The sequence below is a fragment of the Heloderma suspectum genome, chromosome 4, assembly GCF_057233095.1.
Source record: "Heloderma suspectum isolate Gila_16-S chromosome 4, 16-S_ref, whole genome shotgun sequence".
Classification (NCBI taxonomy): Eukaryota; Metazoa; Chordata; class Lepidosauria; order Squamata; family Helodermatidae; genus Heloderma; species Heloderma suspectum.
In genome coordinates, this window is record NC_139461.1 from 92,603,897 (window position 1) to 92,629,787 (window position 25,891).

General features: G+C 44.5%; 1 protein-coding gene and 1 non-coding gene across 2 annotated transcripts in view; both read left to right on the plus strand.

The window, feature by feature from the left end:
- Positions 1-25,891, plus strand: part of DOK6 (docking protein 6) — a 391,405-nt gene that overhangs the window by 119,965 nt on the left and 245,549 nt on the right. The gene's annotated exons all lie outside the window — the stretch shown is intronic.
- Positions 12,908-13,213, plus strand: LOC146347151 (signal recognition particle RNA). Its single transcript, XR_014790893.1, has one exon.

Genomic DNA, 25,891 nt, shown 5'->3' on the forward strand with positions numbered 1-25,891 from the left:
AGTTTTTGTCCAGTTTTCCCCTCAATTCTAAAAGGTTGAAATACCTCTCCTACATCTTAGTTACTGGCAGCTTTAAACACAAATATGTGAGTATTTCTGGCCCTACCTCTTTTGCCTTTAGCTCCACCTACCACTGGACAGTGGCCCCCAAGAGGTTCTTCAAAATGGAATTTGGCCCTTGGACTGAACGAGGTTCAAGACCCCTATTTTAGAAGAACCCTGAAAGATCCTCTCAAGCCATTCTTTCTTCTTGATAGATGATAATTGCCTGGATGTAAAGAAGAACATGTAAGATTCATAAGAAAGGTATGCTGCAAATGGCAAAAAGGCAAAAGAAATAAAGCTATGCAAATAGACTGCGGGGGAAATGGCAAAAAATTGCTTCTCGCCACCCCCTTCATGTGAGTTAGTTTATTCTCCAGATCCCACCCTCTGATTCTGGTTCAGCTTGCTGGATAGCTGTCTTCAGTATATTGCTGTTATTAAAGACCATGGTAGGAGAAAAAATCCCAAACCTTCTCATATGCATTTCACTGCAAAGGTAGTCATATATATTATTTTTCTGTTGAATTAACGCATTGGTCTAACTCCCTCCCCCCTTTATATTTCTACTATACAAAAACTACTTTACTGCCATACAGAATTTTACAACTTTTATTTTCGCATTCCACAGTGACTCGGAATCTTCTGTGTTGCTTGTAATGCATTTTTAATTTATTCTTGTGCTCCTGGGCTGAAAAGTTCTAATCAATAGCTTTGTAGAGTTCAATGCTAATTGATTTACTGTTCTATAGAAGGAATGGAAGACAGCATGAAAATTCAATATTATTTTTGCTAGATAAAGGTAACTGCTAGAGTTCAATGCAGATTGCCAGTTAGATCATCTTGGCATTACTAGCTGAATAGGTCTAGATTTCTGTGGCTTCCTGAAGGTCAAGTGGAATAATTTATTGCTGTAGAACCAGCATGTTGTTCAGGGAGGAATGTGGAAATATTTGTAGGTAAAATAGCTTTCAATAGGGTAAGCTGTTTTTATTTTCTGGGGTTAAACAATGACTGCTGGACAGATCAATGAATTTTAGCAATATAGCTAAATAGAACCTCCATGTTCAGCTCCATAGACCTCTTGTTACCAGATGCTAGGAACAAAAAATGAAGTAGTTTTCACTGTCATGCTTTTGGGCTGGATAATAAGGGTGGTTGTTCCATTTCACTTGTACTGTGTGTACCCTCTGGTTTTAGGAATCCAAATTCTGTGCCTAAATAACCTAACCTAAACCTCAAGAATTTGCCAAGAACACAGACATTCAGAAATCACAATAAATTATTCTGATAAAGCATATTTGAATATATTTGCTTAATGTTCTTTGGCTTTCCAATCTAGAATTTTGGATGTATTTATTTTTTAGTAAAGATGTGATGGTGGGAAGGGAACATAATGATAAGTGACCTATAAAAGAAAAGAGAGGTTATCTTGGAGGAATCTACTTTTTCTGGACCGGTTTCAGTTTGGCTTCAGGATGGTAGCTGCCTTGGTTGTGCTGGAAGATGGCCTTCCCAGGAGGTCAACAATAGGAGCAAGTCTCTGTTGGTTCTCTTAGACTTTTCAGAGGCTGCTTATATTGTCACTCAGGGTATCCTTCTGATCCATTGAAGTAGGGGGTACTGTTTTACAGTGGTTCTGTTTCTACCTGTTACGCAGAATCCAGAAGATGATACTGAGGTTTTGCTTCAGTTTGGCCTTACATTTTGTTTAACATCTACAAGAAGCTGCTGAAAGACCGTGGCAGGCCTGGCCCTATAAGGAGACAAACTGAGCTGCATGCCTCAAGCAGCAAATGAGGATAGGTGGAGGCCTACATCCCCCACTCTGCCCACTGCCCACCTCCATCGCCTGCCTCAGCTACTGTCAACTGCACCTGCCATTCCTCCTCTGAGCTGGCTTTTTGGGTTGGAGGTGTCTCCCCACCCTGGTTGAGATGCCCAATCTTTGGATGGGGTGGGCCACCCCACCAGGAAGAGGAAGGAAGGCAAAATGGCACCAAGCTGCCTTGCCACATCCTTCCTTTCACCATTTACCTCCACCATGCGGCTTCGCCCTCTTACTTTCTCTTCTTACAATTGGCTGGAGGGAGCCAGGAAGAGGGTGGAACAGAGAAATGGTGGCAAAACAGTGAGGAGACATAACTGCAGCTGCAGGCGGTGGTGATGTCGTGTGACCCCTGTATCAGCCTTCCTGGGAGTTGCACCTGCAGCAGTAGGAATAGTTCACCTCACTGCCTGCTGCTGCCTGTACTTCAGATGTACTTAAAGAAGTTCACTTACAAAGCAGCTTGTGCAATCAAAATGATAGAGCCACATTCTTAAAGATCTCATTTTCTCCACCTCCTCCACAGTTGCTGGGAGGGGTTGCTTTGGGGGAAAGTGGGGCAGAGGGAAGGAAAAGAAGCCTCCCACTTTAAACTAGTCAGCTAGAATCCTCCTGCCTTCTCTCTAATCCTGCTGCTGTATCACTCCCTCCATTGCCAAATGTGCTTCTTGGAGTTTCTTGGAGGAGCATGCCTCCCCATGCCTGCTGGTTTCTTCCCCCATCTTCTTCTCTCCCTCCTTTTCCATCAAGCTCTTAATTAGATTGCAAGAGTCTCCCCCCCCCCCGTTACTCCCCCTTTTCATGAGTCTTCCACATCCTAGCCTCCTGACTTGGCATTTTGCACCATAAAGACAACAAGAGCACATGTGCTAAGGGCCCCCTCCTTTTCTTCTTCCCCAAATTTACTTTTTTCCATATTGTCAATTGTTTGGATAATGGGGTTGCTTGCCTGTAATGCTGAGAAGCTGGGCAACAAAACACAAGAAGGAGAAGGAGGAGAAGGAGAAGAACAGCAGCAGCAGCAGCAACAATATGTTGCTTTCCTCCATCCACATGACATTCAGTAAGAGCCTATGCAATTTTCTTTCAAAAGTAAGTCCTACTACATTTAAGGGTACTTAATCCAAGGTAAGCATGCATAGGATTGCAGCCTTTCTCTTGGAGTCAGAAGAGGAAGGGATGATTACTCAACATTACTGAAATGTTGACAGAGAAAAAGAAAAGCATTAGTCCCACCCCGTAAGCTAATTAAAAGTAGGCTGAGAATTAAGTATCAATGCCCCGTTTTTGTAGTACAAAATGCACGTTTTCCCATTTGTTTTCTCTTAATAACTCAAAGGATTTTTCATACCTATAAGAGAGAGTCAGGGGAGTTTTATTTTGCCTCTGGCCGCTAGCTCTCCTTTCTCTTTCATTGGCTCTGTCTCAGGATCCCAATATCTTAACTGAAAAATCAGTATAATTTTAAGTGATCTTGGTCTCAATCCCTCCCCCCCCCGCCACCAAACTCCAGAGACTAAAAGGCAGTTTAGTTCATTAATCAGATTTGGACCCTATAAGGGATGGTACACACACCAAAACACCATTTTGTTGCACCTTTCCAAGGGATTTTTGTCTACTTATTATTTTGAAGAGGTGAGAGTTCTTAAAAGTGGATTCATTTGATCTGGATGGGACACTCTGTTATACCTCTCCTTTTCTTCAAATGATAATGAGATTGGCCTTTTCCTTCAGTTTTTGCCAGGAGCCTGTAGTGACCTGGATGGGGACGAAAAACTGAAGCTAAATCCTGATAGAATTGAGTTGTTGATAATGGGTAGCCATGTTCACTGCTGTTACAGCAGCCTGTCTGGCCTGGGAAGGGCTCATTATTTCCAGCTCCCTGAAACAGCTGAGGACCCAGTTCCCTGTGGAGGGCGGAGGGGAGCTTGTGGTAGTGGGAGAGTTGATCATTAGACACATAGACAGCTGGGTTAGTGATGGGCATGTAGACCACATGGTGAATTGCTTGCCTGGTGCGAAGGTTGCGGATATCACACGCCATCTAGATAGCCTGGTAGATAGTGCTGGGGTGGAGTCAGTTCCCTGTGGAATATTTGGCATCCAGCCATTGGCTGTCCCTCAGGGAGCCTGGACTTAAGGGAAGCCAGACGTGGGTGGTGGCGGCCTTGAAGGAGGTGACACCAAAGGGGAGTCGCCCCTTTGGGGGAGCCACTTTCAGGGGGGCAGCGAGGGTGAGGGCCGTATCCCTTGGTTTTCTCTCCTCTCTCTGTGTTTCACTTCTTTCTCTTCCCCTTGTGGGGAGTGAGGGGGGATTTCTGGGGTTGTTTGGGGAGTGGGGGTGGCCTTTGAATGTATTTTGTTTGTTTCCAGTTAGGTTCTTTATTATTTTTATAGGTGAGAGGAAAATGATTTTATACCCCAGGGGGAGAGCCTGCTGGTATTGAATTGTGCCTCCCCCCACAGGGTGAGAGATGGGAGGGGAGTCTTAGGTGTACTTCCAGGTGAGAGATGGGATGTTGAGCTTGACTGTTTTATTCTACTGAATGTTGCTGAGTTTGATGTATTTTCTGAGACAAAGTCAGCATTATGTATATAGGGAGACAATAACAGCAGTGGGGGTGGGCATGGGGGAGATATGGTGCTGTCAGAGCAAAAACTCATATGAGAAAGGAGGGCAGGTATCTTACACCTATCCAGCCTTCTGGTTGCCCTGTCAGCCCAGGTACCTTGGGGAGCAGGCCAAGCCCCCTGCAGAATCTTTGCCTGCTCCTTTGCAATGGCAGGTCAGTCCAGAATAAGATCACAACCATCCATGATTTACACTTGGATGAAAAGGCTGATCTGGTATGCATTACGGAGACTTGGCTGGGAGAGTTAAGTGGGTTTGTATGGATACAGCTTCTCCTGGTCAGGTACTCTGCGGAAGAGCAAGTAAGGAGAAGTGGACGGGGAGGCAGCGTAGCAGTGGTCCACAAAGACAACATCCCCCTGACTAGGGATGTACGAAACACCTACCTGGCTCCGCGCCAGGCAATCCGCGGTGGGGGGGAGGTGCTCCATCCCTCCCCCCGGAATCCTCGACGGGGAGGGAGGCGATCCGGTCCTCCCCCCTGGAATCCTGCCCAGCTGGATCCGCTCCGTGGCCAAGCTGCGGAGCCGCCGGCTGGCTCCAGCCGCCCGCAGCCGGACATCCAGCCGCTGGGCAGCCCTGCAGGGACACAAATGGCAGCAGTCGTAGCTGCTGCCATTTGCGTCCCTGTATTGAGCCGTGATAGGCTATGTAAATATTTATGTAGCCTATCACGGCAGGGGGAAAAACCCCAGCGTAAGCAAATGGCGGTAGCCGCCACCATTTGCGTACGCTGGGGTTTTCCCCCCCTGCCGTGATAGGCTACGTAAATACTTATGTAGCCTATCACGGATAGGCAAATGGCATCCCTGCATTAGCTGTGATAGGCTACGTAAGTATTTATGTAGCCTATCACCTATGAAGAGGAGGAAGCGAATGGCGGCCACAGGACGGCCGCCATTCGCAAAGCAGCGCGGACGGGAGCAGGTAAGTGCTCCGTTTCATACGCCTTTCGTGGGGTGGGGGGGTGGGGGCTTCGTACTGCAACAGATTTCGGGGGGCTGAATGCACTGGCATTCGGCCTCACCGAGATCCATTGCGGAATTCTCTGACATCCCTACCCCTGACCAGATTCACTGTGAAGGAACTGGCTCACATCGACTGTGTACACCTCAGCTTTGGGACTAGGAATAAATTGGGGATTCTGTTAGTGTACCGGCCACCTCCTACCAAACAGAGTCCCTAACTGAGCTCACAGAACTGGTCTCAGAGCTGGTGTTGGAGTCGTCCAGGATTTTAGTCCTGGGCGACTTCAACATCCCCCTCGGGTCCAGCTTGCCAGGTGCAGCTCAGGAGTTCATGGCGACCGTGACAACCATGGGTCTGTCCCAGGTGATCAAGGGGCTGACACATGAAGCTGATCACACGCTCAATTTGATCTTTTGTTCCAATCAGAAGAATGATCCGTGGGTGGAGGTTTTATCCGTCTCCACATTGTCATGGATGGATCATTGTCTGGTCAGGGCTAGTATCATGGCTACTACCTGCCTCCTCAGGGGTGGAGGACCAATTAAGATGGTCTGCGCCTGAAAGCTGATGGATCCACTGCAATTCCAAAATGCCTTGAGGGGTTTCTTGGCTGGTGCCGCCACCAACCCTGTCAAGTCCCTGGTCTCTGTGTGGAATGAAGATCTGACCAGGGTTATTGACATGGTTGTTCCTAGACTTCCTCTCCTATCTGCTTCCAAACAAGCTCCATGGTTTATAGAAGAACTGAGGGAGCTGAAGTGGCAAGGATGACGACTAGATCACTGATGGCAGAAAACTCAATTTGAATCCTACAAGACACATCATAGGGATCATTTGAAGACCCCTGTGATATGTGCAGTGAAGAGCGCTTTGTACTCTACGTGTATCGTGTCCGCAAACGTGCACCCAGCTGAGCTGTTCAGGGTGGTTAGGGAGCTGAGTCAGGCCCCACACACACTGAACCTGATCTTAGAGCTTTCGGTAGCTTGCTGTGACGCCTTTAATGAGTTTTGCGTGGATAAAATCTCCCAGATACAATCCGACTTGGATGCTGTTGTGTTAATCTAGCATGATTAAGCTAGAACATTTTCAGCTTGTGACTCCTGATGATGTGGACAAGCTGCTTGGTTTGGTCAAAAAGACAACTTGCCCTCTTGATCGCTTACCATCCTGGCTTGTTGTCCAGGGATGGGAGATGGTAAAGCAATTCTTGCTGAATATTATTAATGCCTCCCTAAGAGAAGGTAACTTTCCATTGTGTTTGAAAGAAACAGTTGGCAGACCGCTTCTGAAGAAGCCTTTCCTTGACCACCTAGAGTTCAATAATTATAGGCCAGTAAGTAATTTACCATTTTAGGGCAAGGTAATCGAGAAGGTGGTGTCCATTCAATTCCAAGCAGTCTTGGATGAAACTGATTACTTGGACCCATTTCAAACTGGCTTCAGAGCAGGAGATGGAGTTGAGACTGTGATGGTTGCCTGGGTGGATGATCTTCACTTGGGAATTGATAGGGAGAGTGCATCCGTGTTGATTCTTTTGGATCTCTCAGTGGCATTCAGTACCACTGACCATGGTATCCTTCTGAATCGCCTGAGGGAGTTGGGGGTTTGGGGCACTGCTCTGCAGTGGTTCTGCTCCATTCTCTCAGGATGGTTCCAGATGGTGTCACTCGGGATAGTTGTTCCTCGAAAAAGGAACTATTATGTGGAGTCCCTCAGGGTTCTATTCTGTCCCGATGCTGTTCAATATCTACATGAAACAGCTGGTAGAGATCATCAGGAGGTTTGGGGCTGAGTGTTATCAGTATGCTGATGACACCCAGATCTATTTCTCCTTAACATCTTTATCAAAAGAAGATATGACTCTTCTGAATGACTGCCTGAAGTATGTAATGGGCTGGATGAGGGAGAATAAGCTGAAGTTGAAACCAGGCAAGACAGAGGTGCTCATCGTGAAGGGTCCTAATTCAGGTACTGAGGTATGTCAACCAGTTCTGGATGGGGTTGCACTTCCCCTGAAGGAGCAAGTCATAGCTTGGGGGTGTTTCTTGACCCAACCTTGCTCCTGGCACCCTAAGTGGAGGCAATGGTAAGAAGTGCCTGTTATCAACTTTGGCTGATATGCCAGTTACGCTCATTCCTGGAACATGTGGACCTAGTAACGGTGGTGCACGCTCTGATAACCTTTAGGCTTGATTTCTATAATGTGCTGTACTTGGGGCTGCCTATATATTTAGTTCGGAAACTTCAACTGGTACAAAATATGGCAGCCAGGATGGTCTGTGGGACATCTTGTGGAGACAATACTACACTGGTTTTAAAATCTTTACACTGACTGCCAATTTGTTTCTGAGCAAAATATAAGGTACTGATTCTTACCTTTAAAGCCTTACATGGTCTAGGTCCAAGGTACCTCAGGGAGCGCCTTCTCCCCTACATCCAGTCTGCCACCTAAGATCCTCTGGGGGCTCTCTGCTGTGGCTGCCTAATGTGAGACTGGCAGCCACATGCAAGAGGACCTTTTCTTTTGCCGCCCCTCAGTTGTGGAATGACCTGCCAGTTGAAATGCGCCTGCTGACCTCTCTGAAGGTTTTTAAGCAGGCATTAAAGACCCTATTATTCCAGCAGGCCTTCCCTTTTTAGAACGCTTGTTCCTTTTGCTGACTTTTGTATACTGTGTTTAAGCTGTGTTGTTTTATTGTTGGATTTTGAAAAAAATGTTTTTAGTTCAAAGTTGTTTTTAGTTATATGTTGTTTGTATATACTATCTGTTTGCTTTTATATCAATGATGTTTAAAGTCTGTCTATTGTATTTTAATATTTTAACTTCTGTAAACTGCCTTCTGTAGACAGCTTCAGGTATGGGGCGGTATAGAAATTAAATAAATAAATAAATAAATAAATAAATGTGACGCTGAAGATTGCTGCGGTTAACCTGTTCTGAATGAGGTTTTGCTCTCCCTGAAGGCTCATATTCACGGCTTGAAAGTGTTCCTTGATCCTATTTACTGTTGTGACTGAGGTGTCTATGGCCAGAAGTGACTTTACCCACCTTTTGGTTGTATGTCATCTTTTGGGAAGTAAATCTAGCCTCTATAAAATGTGTCCTAGTGACATCTTCTAGACAAGAGTACTGCTGTACGGCGCTGCTACCTTAGAAAGATCAGGAAACTACAAGAGGAGGTAGAGATAAGATGGGAAGCACTAGCTGAACTGGACATAACTTCAGTTCTCAAACCATTGCATTGAGAGTTCCAAGCTTAATTTGAAGCGTTGGTTTTTACCTTTAATTCACTAAGTTGTGATGGATTTTTGAAGGATCACCTCCTCCCAAATATTGCATCCTCTGCCTTATGATCCACAGGATATAGCTTGTTACAGGTATTCTTGTCTTCTGAAGTTTCACAGGTGGCAACAAGTCAGAAAGCCTTTTATACTCTGGTGCCCACTCATTGCAACACCGTGCTGAGAGATGCTTGTTTTGCTTACTTTCTTCCCTGTGTTCAGAAGACTGATTATGTAGGCTTTTTGACCTGTTTTACTGAAGCTGACTCTTTTTTCGATAGTTTCCATTGTTGTTTTATTTTGTTGTTTGTGTTTTGATTTCATATTGTCGTGTTTTACTATCTTCTGTATATTTTATTCTTTTAATTGTAAGCTGATTTGGGGCCATTCTTGGGCAGGAAATGAGTTTTAATTTTTAGAGGTGGTGGTGGTGGTAATAATGATAGTAGTAGTAGTAGTAGTAGTAGATTTTTACTACGATGCTTGGAGATTTTTAAATTGAAGTGGTATATAGATATTATTCGGTGTTCAGTCATGCTGGCCACATGACCACGGAAGCGTCTTCGGAAAGCGCTGGCTCTTCGGCTTAGAAACGGGGATGAGCACCGCACCCTAGAGTTGGACACGACTGGTTGGGGACACCTTTACCTTTTATAGATATTATTAGTAAATAAATAGTAATAATAATAATAATAATAATAAACTAATTGTGTTTCTGAAATTGCCTATTACTTGTACATTTAAATTTTGCCTTTCCTAAATAGCATTCAGCTTATCTTTCCTTGCCATAAAGTGTATTAAAATGTGAAAAATACCCTGAGAAAAGGAAGCAGCCTATTGTGCATACTGCCAGAAATGCTGGAAGAGAGCCATCGTGTTTTTCTGTTTACCCAGGAGGAGGAGGAGAACACTGGCAGACAAACCATTGTGACGCCTTGAAGAAGCTTGTGAGGGCTTTGTTGAGAAACCCATTTGTTGTTATTTTGACAAAGGTTTAAGCTTCAAACTGTAAATACCTCACAAAGGAAGAAAATTGGTTAATGGGATATATTAAAACATGGATTGGCAATATTTTAAAAATAAAATTTGGCCTGAAATGTAATTTTGGGTTGAGTAAGTTGTTTTACACAGCAAACTTGATAACAGTATACAGTTATGTAGCATCATTAATATTCTTGAGAGGTGCATTGTCTCTTGTGTTTGCAGTGTCTCAGGTGGCTTCATCATTCTTACACTTCCTGGAGACATATGGAGTAAGAGAGTTATGTATATTCTTTGAAAACCTTTGCCTCCTTCCTGCTTCTGAAACCTGGCTAGAAATAAAGTTAATGGTCTGTCCACAATGACAGCATTTCTTTCCCATTCCTAGATGGAAACAGCCACAAATTACATAGCTGCTTCTCTAGAGCTTAAAAAAACCAACAACGGCAAAGCTCTGTTAAATGATAGCATTATGTCAGGGGGATGTATAAGCCCAATAATGAATTTGCAGAATGGCATAAATAACAACCCTGTTTGGCAAGGCCCATGAATATCAGTTAGAAAATACGTTGCTGCTGGATATTCAGGAATATGTTCATGCCAAGTGCAATGAACCAGTTGAATGGCAACTTTCATTTAGCACAAAATTATTGCAACTGTCTCTTAGCCGGCATATGTGTGCTATTTTTGCTCTTTCATGATTTACACTGAAGGCCTATTCCCATGAACCTCCCAACACGTGGCAGCTGTGTGTTTTTTAGTTAATCGGCACTGGTTCCAGTCATCACTACCACACCTTTAGCCAGCCATCTGAATGCTAATATGCTAGGGGTGTACGAAAGTCACTTACCTTTTCGACAGGGTGATTTGCGGTGGCGGGGAGGCGCTCCGCACCTCCCCCCGAAATCCTATCCTGGCCAGCTCCACTCCGCGGCGACTCCACGGAGCCGCCAGCTGGGGCCGCCCACAGCCGGACATCCGGCCGCTGGGCAGCCTGCACAGGGACACAAATGGCGGCTGCCATAGCTGCATCCATTTGCGTCCCTGTATTTTGCCGTGATAGGCTACGTAAATATTTACGTAGCCTATCATGGCAAAAAACAAAACAAAACAGCAAACGCAAATGGCAGCGGCTACAGCAGCCGCCATTTGCGTTCCCTTTTTTTTCCGCCGTGATAGGCTATGTAAATATTTATGTAGCCTATTACGGCAAAACAGAGGGGTGCAAATGGCGGCCACTACGCCATTTGCGCCCCTCTGTTTTGCCGTGATAGGCTATGTAAATATTTATGTAGCCTATCATGGCAGAAAAAAAGGGAACACAAGTGGCGGCTGCTGTATCCACCGCCATTTGCCTTCCCTTAGTTTTGCCGTGATAGGCTACGTAAATACTTACGTAGCCTATCACGGCTTCTGTAGGGACGCAAATGGCGTCCCTGCATTAGGCGTCCCTATCACGGCTATATGGAAGAAGCGAATGGCGGCTGCAGATGCAGCCGCCATTCGCAATGCAGTGCGGACGGCAGCAGGTAGGTGCTCCGTTCCGGGCCCATTTTGCGGGGTGGGGGGGTGGGGGGGCTTCATTCCGCCACAGATTTTGGGGGGCCGAATGCACTGGCATTCCGTCTCACCCATGGCAGAATTCTCTGACATCCCTATAATATGCTGACAACCGGCCATTGCTGGCTTTAGTATATGACATTAGGATTCACACAATAGGTGCAACATTGGGTAGCTAAAGGTGGTATGGATCGAAAACCTATTCCTGGCAGACAGGGCAGAGATGACTTGCTCTGCTTCCCATTAAAAATGTTCCCCTGTTATTAGTCTTTCATTTGTGCTGGAATGGCTTCCATTCATTCTGAGAAGCCCACAAGATGCTTGGAAATAGGATTGCAAGAGAAACTCTTCCAGCCTCTTCCTTAATCAAAAACTACACCCTTTTCTTACATTACACTACTAGGGTGAGCAGCGTTACCCTGGCTTGGTGAGGGGTCACAATGTGAGCACTTTCTGGGGTGGGAAGGATGTGTATTTCAGCAGCATCCATGCTGCCAGTGTAATGTATGAAGAGGATCACAGCTGTGTTGTGTCCGTCTGCCAGTGAAAAGCACATACTTTACCAATTTCAAAATCTAGACCAGTTGGGTCTGAAACACCCTGGTAGATAACCAAGGCAGGTCTAAATAGAGACATAAACAACAACACAGACTCTGAATTTAACTAAAACCCATTAGATGCTTTACTTAGAAAACAATTACAAAATTGAATGGTCAGCCTGGTGGCTACATGGGACAATAATTTTGACAAAAATTATGCAGACCTCTAACTATTATATCATATTAAACTTGTTAATATAAAGACTGCCTTTTCTCCCCAGTAAAAGGAGCCTGTGTTCTTCTCCTAGGATGGAAACACTTCTGCATAACTGCTGGATTTTATATTTTCAAAAATCCAACATTTCTTCTTTCATGCTCCCAGCAACCCTAGGGTCTGCTTCAGTTCCAACCTGTAACCATCTACAGACCTGTTCCTATCCCACTTCATCTTGGGACTCTGAACTAAGGATGGTGGAGATATCCGCCATGGACTCCAATGAGGCCGGATTCTTTGGAATCCAGCCCCCCAGAGTCCATGGCGGAACGGACTACCCCCCTGCCACCCCCCAAAATCCACCCGAGACGGAACCTACCTGGCGGCTGCTGGTCTAGGTCGTCGTCTTCATTCTGCATCCATCCGCTGCTGGTCTGCGGACGCAAATGGCAAATATTTGTGTCCGCAAATATTTACATAGCCAATCACGGCCAACGGCAGGGACACAAATGGTGCTGGACACCATTTGCGTCTGCAGACCAGCCACGGCCAGAAGTCCAGCAGTGGCCAGAGCCGGCAGGGGAGGATTCCAGGGGAGGACTGGATCGCCTCCCCCCACCTGCGGACCCCCCCATGGACCCCAAGTAAGGGGATCCGTACATCCCTACTCTGAACATGCAGGCACTGTGACTTCACCATTGGCTGGTTTTTGTAATATCCCTTGAGGAGGGGATCTGAAGATTGTGAAAACTTGAACAATTTTGGTGATCTTTTGGTTGGCATAGTAAGGCTTTAGGGAACATTGGTTATTGGGCAGATTTGAAGTGTAATAAATAAATAAATAAGACTAATATGGAGCTGGGCATAATGGCTCCTGCCTATAATCCCAGCTCCTTGGGAGGCCGAGGCTGAGGCTGGAGGATCCCTTGAGCTCGGGAGTTCGAGGCTGCTGGGGGCTGTGCTGAGTGGGTGTCCCTGCTGAGGTCAGCATCAGTATGGGTGTCCCTAGGGAAGTGGCCGTCCCCAGGTTGCCTAAGGAGGGGTGAACTGGCCCAGTCTGGAGACAGAGCAGGCCAAAGCTCCTGTGCTGATCAGTGGCGGGACAGCAACTGTGAGCTGTTCCTGCAGTCTGGCTTGACCAAGAGAGTGGGACCCAGCCTCCAAAAAAGATTTTTTCAAAAGACTAATATGGATTTTGGAGTTATACTCTGAAGTTTCAAATACAGGAGTAGTTTGTAGCTGCTATATCAATGTTTGTAGCACGACTAGCTTTTGAATACAGGCTAAGAGTAGTACAACACATAAATATTGCAGGTTCAAGCCCTTGGGTTGTTTATGAGAATGGAGGGAATCTGGAGTTTCAATTAACATTGTGTCATGATCTTGATTTACAGTCTTAGAGATAAAAATAATATGTAAGTTCAAAGTAACGATATTTATTTCTTCAGGGATATTTGGCTAGAGCAAGCTATTGCAAGCACATCTCAATATAACCATGTTTTACACACTACAAGAGGGAAAATGTTTCAAAGAATGCAATTTTACCTGAGTGATTTTCTTAATAGGATTTCCTACAGGATCCTTTAAAAAAACCTTTTAGGTGACTTTTAATTCCTGTTGCAAATGTTTTTAGTCAGAACCCCCTAGCCCCTCCCCCCAAAAAACTTAGGGTACAATCCAAAATGAAGTAAATCAGTATTTTCCCATTGGTTTCAGTGGATCATACGTAAATCAAAATAGTTCTAATACTCCAAATGGATAGTGCAATCCTATGGTCCCTGGGAGGGTTTTGAGAGCAGAGAGAGAGGTTTGTCCTTGGATGTTCCCTCCCAGGCCCCATGGAAACTTCTGCGGCACTTCCATCTCCTACATCAGAGCTCTGGCATCTACAGTAGAGAGGGCGAACAGGAAGTGTGTGCTAGGCCAGTGGGTAGACCTGCCCCCCAACTGACTCCTGACCTACGCCAAGCCCTGGAGATTAATTCCCTCCCATTGATGTTGGAGCCACTGCAACATGGCTGCTCTCAGTAAGACTTCAAGGATGCTGATAATACAGATGGCACAGAAACGATAGCCTTGGGTTGCATTGCATTGATCCTTTGGATGTTATTAAGATCTATCTGGAAGCAACCATGTTGCCGTGGCTTCCATGCTGTCAACTGACCATAGTTCTCCAGTCTTCTCTCTGAAGAAACACGTTTTGATATACAGTACAGTTTTCATGTAGGAGGCACTTTACAACCAGTAATTCTCCACACTAAAACTGGGGCAGTTAAACCCATGACATGACTATACCATATCATCTAGCCCTCATGAGCGTCTGAGTCAGCCCTTCCAGGGCAGGGGGAGGGGTTGGACATCAGGCTTTCATTTGTATAGCATCCAACTATAAGGAAGAGCCACTGAAGTGTTAAACCTGCGACTTGGCTGTATCACTTCAAAGTGCAGGTGAGGCTCAAAAAATTAGAGCCCTTTCATTCATAAAATAACCCCCTTCTTCCCTCCTCATAAAACCAGCATGTCAGAGAGAAAGGTAGGCTAGAACCCCTCCCTGACGTCTAGTTTTCTTTGCACTGGGGCTTATTTTTCTATTTTTGGGTATGGGAGAGCATTCATTCATGTGAGCCCCCACTTGCAGTCTGAAGTAGTACCGGCCTGACAGATATACCACCTCAGTGAGGACTAGGCTAAAGATCTTGGCAATATTTGGTCAATGACTTCTTTGTGTGCAATGTACATTTTTGGATTCAGCAACATGAACGTGATGCACTTGAATACACGCATATATTTATTTTGTACTTAACACAATGGCCAATGGTAACGTCAAGAAATATTAAGGTATGTATTATTCTTGGTCGTCATTTTTTTCTTTTCTTAAAAAAAATATTCTATATGACTTTAAATACTGGAATGCTGCCCAAAGCCATGGGTAAGTAATAAAATGTTATTACACATGTACATTCAAGCTGCAATCCTACACAGTTTACAGCTCTCCAGATGTTTTGGCCTAAAGCTCCCATCTGCTCTAGTCAGCATAGCCCATGGTGAGGGGTGAGGGGAGTTATAGGCCAACAAGTCAACAAGTTGCCCACCCCTGCTGTAACACTTACTTGGGAGTAAGTCCCATTGGACTCAGTGGGACTCACTTCTGAATAGACATGCATAGAAATGCATTGTTGGTTTAACAGGGTGTCGCTGAAGCTAGCATGTATTGTTTAGTGAGCACACTGTTTTCTTATGACTGATTGTTTTTAATGATGCATGGTTATGCTTGCTGAGCCATAGTGGCAATGCAGCACTATAATTAGATTTGAGGCTCAACCCATACGATCCACTTGGTATGTTTGATGACTTAGAAAATTAAGGAACAATTTTATTTGGGATGTTCCACCATCTGTCTCTGCTCCTTGAAGAGGCATACCCATGTTCCCAATGCTAGTAAGCTAATGGTTTAGTGTTCAGCTACTAGAGGCCCATGGATCAAAAAAGAATGTAAACTCCTCCCCTCATGCAGTTGTCAAACTACAATCAAAAGGAATGTGGAGAAAGTTGTATCTTTGGCCCTGGAACTTGCACATAAGGTGCTTTATCAGGAGGAAACAGAGGTGCTAATGTTTTAACACCATACCCTTCTTAAAGTTTGTTGTTTATTCGTTCAGTCGCTTCCGACTCTTCGTGACTTCATGGACCAGCCCACGCCGGAGCTTCCTCTCAGCCGTCGCCAGAAAAACTAGTTGCTAAACAGAGTAATAGTTTATAAGGAGAAAACAAAGGAGCATAAAGTAGAGTGCACAGAGAGAAAAGCTTATGTTAGTTCTCTGCTTTTAAAAAATTAAGAGGGCAATCCTATACATGTTTAGACAGAAAACAAGTCCTACAATTCCCTAGCTACACTGGCTAGGGGGAATGCTGGGAAATGTAGGACATTTTTCTGTCTAAACATGGATAGGATTGCTTCTTAATATGCATAGTCCTGGTTCCCCCTTCCTCCCATATATCTGAGAAGTTAGGGGATATTTGTTTTCAGTCTAGAAAAGGAGAATTAAAGAAAGGAAATTAAACTGCTGGGATGCATTTATTTAGGGAGCCATTTGGCTTTTATTGGAAAGAATTTCCACCCAATTTAACAAAATAATTTTCTTTACAGAACTGTAATTGGCAATTAAAATTATGTTGGATAGACACTAGTACACATTTTCTGCATAAACAGAGCCAGGGAAATAGGCTTTGCTCAGATTGCCTTTGCATGGAGCGTTCAAATGTCAGTTTGATGGTCTTCAAAGAAAATAATAGGGAAATGAGGCTATACCTTTCAAATAATTGGCCTTGTGAATGTGGAGGCACAGCAAGCAAGAACTTAATCAAAAGTTAAGATAAAATAACCTCATTGGCACAGTGTCATAGAGTGTAAACAAGTCTAGATGACTTTGATTTGATAAACTGCACTATTATAGCAGTGTTTGTGTCATTTACTCAAAAAGTAAACTGAAGGCAAAATAGCCTCTTAGACTGCAAATGGGTAGTTCTTTTTTTCCTGTTTTAAACATTTTTGCCAATTCTATTTTCTATTGACTGAAAAAGCAGAACAAAACATTCCTTTACAGAAGGTTAGGGGATATTGCACTGAAATCTAGAATGATAGAAATATTACCATATTCTCATCCATTAATCTTGAGTAGCAATTGGAGCATTTTCTTCCAAATGCACTGTATAAGAGCTGTAGCTTTACATTTTAAATATATTCTGGTCTGGCACAGAACCAAAAACTAAATTATCACCCCTTAATCCTAGATATGTGTAAGGTTGAATATACTTGCAAGAGTGTAGCTTGCAAACATCATTTCTCTGGGCCTAGTTTAAACTTCTAAGGTGGCTGCTGCACCACAATCTCTTTTCTGGTGTTCTTAACTACTTCTAATTCACTTCGTTTAAGCTCCTTATGTTTCTGGATGTCTGACTTGTAGTTATAGTCAGTCACAGCAGGATGGCATGTATGTATATTAACTATGCATGCAAGTGATAAGTGCTCTTTAAACACTCTTGCTTGACCCTGGGGAATCTAGTGTCAGTTCTTTTATACACTCTGGAGATCAGAGGCCTAAGGGACAAAAGTGTCTAGCAGCTATGTCATTTTCCCTTCCATTTTTACTTCAGATGCAGGCTCCCCCAATCAGGATTGGGACCCTGGTATGTGGGATGGGGGGCTTTAAAGATCTGGGACAGTATCCAATCCTGCCTGTCCATGTGTGAGGCCCACCACAGTTTTTGTTCCATGCATGGCCAGTCCTCCCACTCTGTTGCACAACAGCAGTTTAGTGCTTCTGGAGGCAAGCCCTCAAACGAGCAGAAACACTCATTTCTGGAAGGAGCTAGGGCAGTGGAGTTACCTTATAACTCCATCAACCTGCTCCATTCCAAACTAGTGTTTCCTCTCATTTCAGGTTGCCCCCAGAACCTATGAATCACTGTTGCACAAGCTTGTGCAACAGAATAGTTGGGACCAGCTGCATGTGGCCTGTCACCGTTGGATACTGCCTCTGAGCCTACTCTAGAATAAAAATGGGTGTGGGGGAGACATAGCTTCTAGACACATTGGCCCTAATGCACTTACCCTTGAGATCAGGTCTTTCATGCTCATTCATTTTTACTGGGATTTCAAAGGGGCATGTTTCCCCCCTAAATTTAATGTGTGATGTTATTGGTTGCTTTTTAATTTCTTCTGATAACATCATAGGGCAGCTTTGAGATCTGCTATGCAATCTCTTGGAACTATGCTTTTTTTCTGATGCAGAAGAACCAGAGAACAAAATCAGGCTTGCTTCTGAGTCATTGAGGGGCAACACCCTCAGAACGGGATTGTTCCTTGCAGAAAAGGAAACAGCCCCAACACAGTTAGGACACCATTGCTGGCAGCCTTTTCCAGAAAGCCAGGTTAACAATTGCCCCCATGTGTTCACTTTTGTGCAGCCACTAGGGTAATGTGAACTGGAGTGTTTTATCATAGTGCTTGCTAGTGTCTAATATTCTGTTCATGAAGCAAAAGAAATAAACTGAACGTGTCTAATTTAGTTTATAACTTAAGCATGAGTGAATTATATGGAAACTGTCAAAGCTGCCCAATATTCCATATTCTTCTTCTTATTTGAGATGAAGCATACACTTTTTTTTGTGATAGAAAGAGAACATTTTACAGGTTATAAATAATACATCTGTATTTAATCACAAATACTTTCATCCTTAATTATAATACCATGATCTCACATTGGTAGTTAAACTGATTAAGCTTAAAAGAAATACGTAATTAAATCATCCTCAATGGTATGCAATTTAGAATGTAATATTCTGCTATTTAAATTTGTTTTCTTCTGCACTCATAAACAATTTGAACATGAAAATGTAAAGATAAAAGCCCCTTTTCTGTTAATTTGATCTGTGTCTTATCTTTATTAAAACATCTTTATAATTGAAGGCTTTGGGTGAAATTACCTTTACGCTGTAATAGTGTCTTAGGACAATACATTACATATGTGATCGCAGTTGCGTATCACAGTTGCCCCCACCCTCTGATTAAAATCTCCTCCCCTCTATTTGTCTTGGAAGAATGCTGCTATTTGTGCCATGATAGTGTCTCTGAGGCAAAAAGCATTTTCGGGGTGACTTTCATCTGGAAAGTGGCATGGGGAGAGATGGGGCTATTCACATGACGCTACAGTCTACTATTGGTTATCTGTTATTGGTTATCTGTTATTGGTTATTTAACACACTGTGAGGCTGTGGCACATGCAGCCACCATTTAGGCTGTGCAGCCCCCACTCGGTGGTTGTTGTGTCGTGTGAACCCAGTGAGTGTGGGTTATGCAAAGGTTAAACAATCCTTGCATAACCCACGCTCAATGGGGTTGCATATCCAGCTTGGTTCCCCAGGCACCATGGCTCATCATGCATTAAATAACCCATGATGAGCCACAGCATGTTGTCCGAACGCAGTCAATAAGTATGATTGCACTTGTGTATTTTATTTAGTGGGGGGAAACATTGATCATGGGACCCTAATTTGTATTGGGACCATGGTACAGGGAGCTAGAGATAAACCCTTCTCTAGTTTGGCCCTTATAACTGGGGGTGGGGAGGAGTGAGAGAGAGCGGATGGTGAGAGGGATTGCTTTAGTTTAATTTTACCATATTTTTGCAAATTGGTTTTGCTTCTCTGGAACATTTAAGTTGTCAGTAGAATGAAGCACTGTAAAATATCACTTTAGAGTAAGGTATTGTTGATGCTCTCTGTACTACAAAGAAAAGAGGAGAAAATTATATTCGATCCAAAGAGAAGAATTATTCTGATTTTGTATTCATTAAATTAACCCCTCCAAAATCTGGTTTGTTGTATCCATCAGATTTGTATCCAATAAATGTCACTGAAAAAGAAGTACCAGCTAAAAGGGTGCAATGCAGCTCTAGTTCATGATACAGGCCGTGAGATCAGAATGTGAATAAATAAGTAAGCTTGTACTGGAGTGGGCAGTAGTCTTCATTCTTTTTAGACCAAGACCCACCTTTAGCCCCAACTTATAAATGGGACCCAAAACATTTTTGCTGTATTATATACTAGTGAATGGACCAGGCTTTGTGTGGGTGGGAATAGCCCTTAGTTTGATACAGCGAAGCCTTCGAGCACAGTTAAGCAGCTGTCATAGTTGGACACATTGTGCCTGACCTGTCTGAGCAAAGTCATGCCCACTGGCACCCCTAGGCATGGCCTGTGCTATTGGGCACCCCATAGCCCCTGAGGGAGGGATTTGTCCACTCCATTTACCAGAGGGGGCACTGCTGCACAGTAGGGGGAGGGGGCAGGCGTGTAACTTTGTCCCTCAGATCTCTCCCCCCTAGCATCAAATTGTATCAACTCCAAAGCTATGCACTTGTTTGGGAAGGCTGCCACCTAGTGACTGAAGATGGTACTGCAGGCAGCACAGACACATTAAAATTAAACCAAATAAACCCGCACACCCCTAGGGTCCCCTCAAAGTTTCAGGCAACTAGGTTTCATGGTCTTGGAGCTATGGCAATAACAGACACAAAAACATTCATAGATAGGAGAAAGATAGGAATAAAGGTCAAAACATCCATCCAACTGGGGGCGGGATATAACCACCCATATGGTCTTACATACCTGCCCTACCTCATCATCATTGCTTCTTAAATAGGAGTGGCTACAAGCCGGGATGTGCCAGGGTGGAAGGGAGGGTGACATGGAGGTAGAAGATGCCCCCATAACAGTTGTTGTGCATAAGGAAAGGTATGGTGTGATGGGAGGAAATGTCATTGGAGCCCTGGGGGACGCAGATGGGTACAAACCATTCCCTCTCTGATCCCCTCCCCATCCTTCAGGTTCCTGGTGGATTGGCTTCTGCACCCTCTGTCCTGGTTGTGGTGTTGGTGAATGCCAGGTTGGTTCACAACAAGACCTCTCTCATCCACGATATGATTATGGATGAGGGAGCCAACCTGGCTTGTATCACGGAGACCTGGATGGGTGAGCTGGCTGACCCAGCTTTGCCCACCTGGTTACTCAGACATGACCCAGCTTTGCCCACCTGGTTACTCAGTGCAGCACCAATGCAGGCTGGAGTTCGGCACTTCATGTCCTCCATGACAACCATGGGACAGTTTGTCACTGGCCCAATGCATAGGACAGGGCATACCTTTGATTTGGTCTTTGCCTGTGGGCGTGAGGGGAGAGATCTGGATATTGGGTGGTGGTGGTGGAAATTACCCCGTTGTCATGGTCAGACCACTTCCTGGTGAAATTTGGTTTCATGGTGCCAGTCCCTTCCTGCAAAGGTAGGGAGCCCATTAGGACGGTCCACCCCTGGAACTTATGGAATCTGAGTGATTCCTGAATGCTCTGGGGGATTTTTCAGTATCCAGAGCTGGTGATTCTGTCAAGGCCCTTGTTGCACCATGGAATGGCGAGGTGCGAAGGGCCATTGACATAATTGCCCCTGAGTGCCCTCTTTGGCAGTGAGGAGCTCGGATGGCTCCCTGGTTTACTGGAGAGCTCTGAACAATGAAACAGGTCAGAAGATGGCTGGAGCGTAAGTGACATAAGGCTCATTATGAAGGTGATCGAACACACATAACAGCGTATAATCGTACCTACTGTGTGGCAGTGAAGGCAGCAAAGAAGGCTTACTTTGCCACCTCCATCGCATCCTCAAGTAGCCGTCCGGCAGAGCTTTTCCGAGTGGTTCATGGGTTACTTACACCAAATCCAGAGAATCCAGTATCGGAACCCTTGGAGGCCCTCTGTGATGAGCACGACACTTTGAGGATAACATCGCTCACCTTCATGCTGACTTGAACACCGCTATTGATGCAGTGCCTGTTGAGGTGTCCAGGGCATCATCCTGTTTTGTGGGATCCGTTTCAGTTTTTGGAGGATGTGGACAAGATACTTGCATTTGTTTGACCCACCACATGCTCTCCCGAGCCTGTCATGGATTATTCGAGCTTGCTGCGGGGGGCTGACTGGATGGATCATGGGGGTGGTGAATGCATCACTGCATGCTGGCGTGGTCCCTACTGCCTTGAAGGAGGCAGTGGTATGACCACTCTTGAAAAACCCCTCTCTTGATCCAGATACCTATGCTAACAATAGTCCAGTCGCAACTACCCCGTTCTAGAGTAAGGTGCTTGAGGGTGTGGTGGCGTCTCAACTGCAAGTGCTCTTGAATGAAACCAGTTATCTGAATCTATTACAGCCTGGATTAAGGCATGGTTTTGGGACAGAATCAGCCTTGGTCACCCTGATGGATGACCTTCTTTGGGAGAGGGACAGGGGAAGTGCGACCTTGTTACTACTTGATCTCTCAGCGGCTTTTGATACCATTGACCGTGGTATCCTTCCGGACTGCCTCTGTGAGTTGGGAGTTGGAGGCACTGTTCTACAGTGGTTCAACTCATATTTGTGGGGATGGTTCCAGAGCGTAGCATTGGGTGACTGCACCTTAGCCCCATGGCAGCTGAACTGTGGGGTACCACAGGGCACCATCCTATCCTCAATGTTATTTAATACCTATATGAAGCCACGGGGAGCAGTTATCAGTATATTTGGGGCAAGGTGTCACCAGTATGCTGACAACAACCAGCTCTGTTTCTCTATGACATCTGAATTGGGAGAGGCTGTGCACATTCTGAACTGGTGCCTGGATGCAGTTATGGCTTGGATGAGGGCCAGCAAAATGAAACTGAATACCGACAAGACAGAAACCCTATGGGTTGGCAGTTCCAAGTCTAGGAATAGGGATGTTTGCCTGTTCTGGATGGGGGTGCACTCCCTCTGAAGGAGCAAGTCCATAGTTTGGGGCTGCTCCTGGATCAATCTTTGTCACTGGAGGCCCAGGTGGCCTCAGGTCCTGGAGCACCCATTACCAACTCCGGTTGATACACCAACTACTCTTGTTCCTGGATAGGGATAGTCTAGCCACGGTGATCCATGCACTGGTAATCTCCCGATTAGGCCACTGCAAAGCACTCTATGGGGGGCTGCCCTTGTGTGTGATTCAGAAGCTGCTGTTAGTGCAGAATGCAGCTGCTGTGGTGCTCACTGGGACACCTGGCTATGCTCACATAACACCTGTGTTAAAAGAACTGCACTGGCTGCCTATTAGCTACTGAGCCATGTACAAGGTTATGTTGCTATCATATAAGGCCCTAAACAACTTGGGACCAGGATATCTAGCAGACTGCCTTTCCTTATGTATACCCAGATGACATTTAAGATCTTCAGATGAGGTCCTGCTGATCATTCCAAAACAAACAGAATGTTGCTATGAAGAACCTTGATGGCAGGCCTTCTCTGTAGCAGCATCCACTCTCTGGAAAACCATCCCTTGTGCAGTTTAGGACGCAGAAAATGTAACATCTTCTAAATGCCTCCTGAAAACACACCTTTTCACACAGGCTTTCCCTGGGCTGTAACTGCTGCTGTGTTTTACCTTGGTTGTGCCTGGTATTTTAAAACTTTGAAAACTTTATATTACGTTTGTTCAGGTTTTATGGTTTTAATTGTGAACTGCCCAGAGAGCCTCAGCTATTGGGCAGTATAAAAATGTTGTAAATAAATATTGTGAGTGAGTGGGTGAGAGAGCCTTTCTTCTACTTTCCCCCTCTGCTTCCCCTATCCCATATTATTGTCCATTGCCCCACTGAATCTTTCTACTTTACTTTCTCTTTTTAAAACAACCATTAAAAAAGACAAAAAATGGTGGTTATATCCCTCCTTATGTTGGCCTGCAACCCAGTTCCAACCCACCTGTTGAAGACCAATTTATTGGAGTATACAATTTAAAAAATCCTTAAGTTTGATATGAGTGTAACTCTGTAGTCTTTGCAAGGCCAAAGATATTAGCCTGTGAGAAGAAGCTCTTGAAGAAGATGTATGTGTGCATAGCATTGTGAGGTGAAAGGCACAGCTTCATGACCTCAACAATAGCCTGTCTCAATAGCTCAGGTCATTGACAAAGGCTGTTCTCTGTGTGCCCCCACCAACTGAGGTGCAGCATGAGGCAACTGAGGCCTTCTCTCAGCTGGGGCCCATGCTGCTAAATTTTCAATGCTTGGCAAATACTCTCTTATTTTCCCAAACTTTTACACACAGTTCTTATGCTTCTTTTCAAAATTCCATTTGCTTGTTTGTTTTCTGTAGTGTACTCTGTCTATGCCAGCCACCTTGGAAATTTCATTTGAAGTGTGGCATTTTAATTGATAAATAAACAAAACAAAATGCATATGATCATTCAGCAAGCAAGGTAACCGTGCAGTGATCCTGACAGGAAAGCTAATCAGGAAGTGATGAGATTGAGAGCAATTTGGAATTGCTGCCAAATTGTGTACTCTATCCCTTGTAGCGGCTATTTGGGTCTTGTGCAGTGAGTATGGCTGGCAGGCAGATGAGGAGATCTTATAAAATAAAATCAGTGGAGAAGTGAGAAGAAAAATACTGGCTAACTTATTCTGTCCTCTCTGTCCTTCAGAATGAGTAATTGCTACATTTTGCAGGGCAGAGTGAGAGAAAACAGCATTTTCACACTGCTGTCTCTCAAATAGTTTGGGTTGTCCTTAACTTGTCTGCCACTTGAGAACTCATCTTTCTTAGGTCCCACACTAATTGATTTTCAGTCCTTACACTAGATCTTCTAAAGCACAATTCCACAATGTAATTTATTGTCCTTGCATTTCCTTCAACTGAACCCTCTATAACCCTTCTTATTTCCTTGTTGCCACCTACACCCCTTTCGCTAGATCTGGTTCTAAGTGAAATGTTCTTCACGTTAACTTTGAAGCACACAATGTTCCTCAAAAGTAGGAAATATTTTCTTGTCAAATAATTAATTCTATATTTCAGAAATTTCTTCATACTTTCTGGGAACAAACTCAGCCTGATGAGAGGCACTCTTACTCCAGTGCACAAAGAAACTAACTGTGTGCTGTATTGCATTTATTTGAATGCAGAGTCTTTCTCATCCATCCTTCCTTTCTGGGGGCAAATACATGGGGTGAGGGTGATCTCACATTCAAGTATGAACTCTTGTTACTTTCCCTAACAGAACATTGGTGGAACAGGGGAAGGTGCATGTGTACCACAGAATCTTATTGGGTTGAGATTTACCTCTGCCTCCCAAAGTTGTGACTGAATAACCCCCAAACCTAAAAAGGCATTACGAGGTCAGTTCTCATAGTCAAAACACAAACTTCATAATTTCATGCGATTCTAAAAGCCAATGGTTTGCAAGACTTTGGTTTGCAAGAAATTCCTAGAGGAGAAGACTATCAATGGCTACTAATCCTGATGGCTGTATGCTGTCTCCAGTATCAGAGGTAGTATGTATGTATGTATGTATTTATTTATTTATTACATTTATACCCCGCCTTTTTTCCTCTTGCAAGAAACCCAAGGTGGCGTACATAATCCTCCTCCTCTCCATTTCATCCTCACAACAGCAACCCTGTGAGGTGGGTTGGGCTGAGAGTCTGTGACTGGCCCAAAGTCACCCATTGAGCTTCCGTGGCCGAGTGGGGACTAGAACCTGGATCTCCCGGCTCCCAGTCCGCCACTCTCGCCACTGTATACCAGTTGCTGGGGAGCATGGGTGGGATGATGCTGTTGCACTCATGTCATGCTTGTGGGTTTCCCAAGGGCAGCTGGTTGGCCACCGTTTGAACAGAATGCTGGACTAGATAGACCCTTGGTCTGATCCAGCAGGGCTCTTCTTAGATTTTAAGACTTGCACACTGTATCAGAACTAAGTGGAATACTAATAATGGAACTAAGTGGAAAGACTCAGGATTAGGGCGGCCATGTGTCCTGCTTTACAGAGGAAAGTTTTGCCTCTGTTTGAAGGCATCCTTATTATTAGAGATATCTAGGCAAGTCTAGTTTAAACTTAAAGAAGGGAGAGCAGAGGCCTTTACATTACCCATCAGTGCTTAGCCCTTCGACAGCACACTGAGCAGGCACGCAGGTAATCCGGTCACAGTCTTCCCCTCCATGATGGGATATACTGTATTTCTATTCAAATTATGGTAATTATTTCTACATTTTCATCTATACATATAAATTAGAATGTGTAGGTTTTACGCAAATCTGTGCCTGTGTCCTCTTTATTTATTTATCTTTGTTGCAACTGGAGAGGTATGGGGGATTTTTGACTGGGGATCCAAACCACCATCACTCTTACCTAACCTGCAGTATTCACAAGTAACTATATTACAGAGCTGCTGAAAATGACTGTCTCTCTCAGCACAGCCCTGTAAATGGCAAGGTGGGTTTAACAGTGAATT